Genomic DNA, 3547 nt, shown 5'->3' on the forward strand with positions numbered 1-3547 from the left:
TGGGGCCTAATCCTCATTCTCCTCAGTGCCCTGGATGCCAGGGGCAGTGTGGGGTCAGAGGCGGTGCTTTCTGGCACCTCTCTGCCCCTCAGGCTCAGTGGGCAGGCAGCTGGCAGGGTGCCTGGATGGTAAGTTGGTTGTTTTTCTTATATAGGTGAAGGCACAGGCCCCTGCAGGTGAGGGGCAAGGCGGAGGTCCAAGAATTGGGCCCCTTTCTAGGTGGTGGAGACCCCCACACACACACCCAGTGCATTATGATAGTTAATATCATGTTTGTCGCAATGGAGGCATCAAACTTTCAGCCCATCAGGGCTTCCTATCCCTTTTCTGGCTTATAGTCCCAAAACACCATGACCCTGATTATATCAGGGTCGGGCTGGTGCAAGGGGGTGTGGCTCGGTGGCAGGTGTGACTGGCAGGCTCACCTGCGCTTGCAGCCTGCTCCAGATCCTCCCGTCGGAATGGGAACTGGCCCATGAGCGTCGTGTACAGGACCACCCCCAGACTCCATACATCTACTTTATCTTCATTAATAGCCCTCCTGCAGGAACGGCTTGGGCTCCCAGAAGGGCAAACTGCCACATTGCACTTCCAGTTTCTGTCCTGGTGCGCACCTCGTCCCCATCCCAAAGTCATATAACTTCACCCTTCCCCATTCATCTAGTATAATGTTTTTGAGCTTACTCTCCCTCTGGGCAATGCCTTTTTCATGGCAGTACTGCTGGAGAAAAACTGTCCGGGTCTGGTCCTTCCACAGCCTCCTGGACTTTCTGCAGGTGGTGAAGTAGGTCTCATCCATGGGCATATACTCCATGACTAGGAATACCTTGTCAGTGATCTCCAGTACTTCAAAAGTTCTTACCACACACAGATGATCTAGGGACTTGGCGATGTCCATTTCACTTTCAAATAATGGGTTGTCCATTTTGTCGAAGTCTTTCACCTCTGCAAGTTGTCCGGTGGAGGTGTGATGGGTAATCATTCTGAAATTTTTCTATTGGCCTATCTCCACCAGACCTGACCCCTTGGTAGCCCAGGCCCAGGCCTCAAGGACCTGCAGTGTCTTCTGCAACTCCTCTACAGAGATCATCTTATCTAGCATGTCCCCCTCCTAAATACACTAACTAAGCTAAAACTCACCCCAAGCCATCTCTCCAACCACACTGACTTTTAAAATAATATACTAATGCAACACAAACAGCAAAAAGTCAACTTCTAACCCAACCAACCTAACCAACCCAGCTACCGCATGTCCAATACAACAGAGAAGTTCTCTGCTATAATGGACACACATTGAACCTGGCCTTGTCCTCACATTCACATTGCCTGTTGTAGAGTACTAGCCTTGAGCACAGAGGGGCTCAGGGACAGAGCCCAGGCCTGAGTTCAAGCCCCATGATCACAATCACATAGCCTGTTGTGCCCTCACAGTGGCTTCTGTGAAGTCAAAGCACAAAGGGCCCTATTCCGGCTGGGTGTTGTCCACATTACCATCTCAGTTTCTGGCATCAAGGTCACATTTCATGTGTGGTTGCACTGGGCCTTGAACTAAATGACTGGGTGTTTTCCCTTAGCTTTTGCCTCAAGGCTGGTGATCTCCCACTTGAAACACAGCTCCACTTCTATCTCTGTAGTGGTTAATGGGAGATAAAGAATCTCGGGGATTTTCAAGCTCAGGCTGGCTTTGAATTCCCATCCTCACATCTCAGTCTCCTAAAGAGCTAAGATCCCAGGCCTTAAACCTCTTCAGAATAGGAAAATCAGTACATCAAAACTTTTTCTTAGGTCAGTTGTGTAGATTTCTTTTTTGTATTTTTGTGGGTTACAATCTAGTCTGTGTACGATACTCATGTCTGTCTCCCTAGCTCCTTGTGCAGCTTGAAGCCAGCCTGGGCAAAATAGTGCATGAGAGTCTTTGTCAAGGGAAGAAGAGGACATAGGAAGGCATGGCTGTCATCCCAGATGAGACAGGGAGTGAAAAATAGGAGGGTGGAGGCTCTGGCTCATGCCTGGAGCAGACGCAAGTTCCTTTCTCAACCATGACCAGCACAGAAAAGGCTGCAGGCCTGACTCAGTGGTTGGAGGAGGATCAGCCTAGTAAGTGTGAGAGCCTGAGTTCAAGATTTCATCAAACCAAAACCTGAACATCCCTTCGTATGGTGGTTGTGGCTGCTTTAATACTGCCACCATCTTTGTTATTGCCACCACAAGATGTCACTCTGCACACGCTTGTATTCATTGCAGGTAGATATCAAACATTTGACATGATGGGTACTCTGGTTCAACAGGTATCTACCAGGCTGACAGGAAGAACCCCACCAGGGTCCCACATAAAAAGGGAAAGACAGAGTGACGTAGTTCAGTTGTCAGCATTGCACTGAATGATTTACAAACCCCAAGTCCTGTTCACAGCATCCTGTCCTGCACATCTGTTCTTCACACATGAAGAATAATGGAGACACTTCTAGACACAAATAGAGACCATTTTTTAAAAATCTCTACACCACTATTAAAGGAGGAGAAATTTCAGGTTGAAGTTCAAGTTCATAAGAGGAATGCAGAATGAGTAAAGAAAGGAGAACACTGGAAAGATAAATGTATGGTTGTTAATGGAAACTAGAACTAGTTGTATTTTCTACATAAGAAACCCATGACCTGACTTATATAACTGTAACCCCCCCATATAGCACTTTTTATTAACAAAAACATTATAAAAGAATTGAAGGCAGCCATAGCTAATAAGCCAATTCTCCAAAAGAAAATCAAGTAAAAAAGTGTTTGATGCCAGAATACCTCAATGGTAGTGTATTAAGACACCCTGGGCACACAGGTGGAGGCTTATGAGTGTAGCCATAAGGATGAAGCCCAAAGCTTCACACATGTAGCCAGGCCCCCTATAAGCTACCATAAAGTCTACTCCCTAAAGCGCAAGAAGTAGGTGTGGAAAATCAAGTCAACACCCAAACCAAAGAACCAAATCCACAAACCCAACAAATAATCTAGCTATGGGAATCCAAAGATCACCAACCAAGATCTTGCAATGATGGGAAAAATTTCAGCCCAGGCCGCATCTGTTCCTGCTGCCTGCTGTTCCCTCACAGTGGCTTCTGTAGAGACCAGGTAAATACAGGGACCAATCATGGCTAGGCTTTGTCCACAGGGCCTACATGGCTGGGTAGCAACTGAGGTTCAAACCTCAGGACCTGGACACTGCCCAGTAACTTTCTTTGCTCAGTGTTAGGTGTTTGCCCAAAATGGAGTCACACTTCCATCTGTTTAGTCTTCATCTTTTGGGCAGTCAGCAAGCCCAAGCTGGCTCAGAACACCAATCCTTTGTCCTTAGAGCAGATTCTTTTCCAGATAGCTCAGTATCCTAGTACATCTAGGTGGTAAGAAGGTCACCAGGTGCTGTGTACAATTCCACGGAGGGCCAGACAAACCCCAGCCCAGGCATTTGACCTCTGCTCAGCCCATCTCAGAGCTTCTGGTCCTGGAATCTGGCACATTTCCTCCCTGAACAACCCTTGGTGATCATTTCATGGTCTCA

Source organism: Dipodomys ordii, unplaced genomic scaffold (assembly GCF_000151885.1).
Source record: "Dipodomys ordii isolate 6190 unplaced genomic scaffold, Dord_2.0 Scaffold205, whole genome shotgun sequence".
In the NCBI taxonomy this organism is placed as follows: domain Eukaryota; kingdom Metazoa; phylum Chordata; class Mammalia; order Rodentia; family Heteromyidae; genus Dipodomys; species Dipodomys ordii.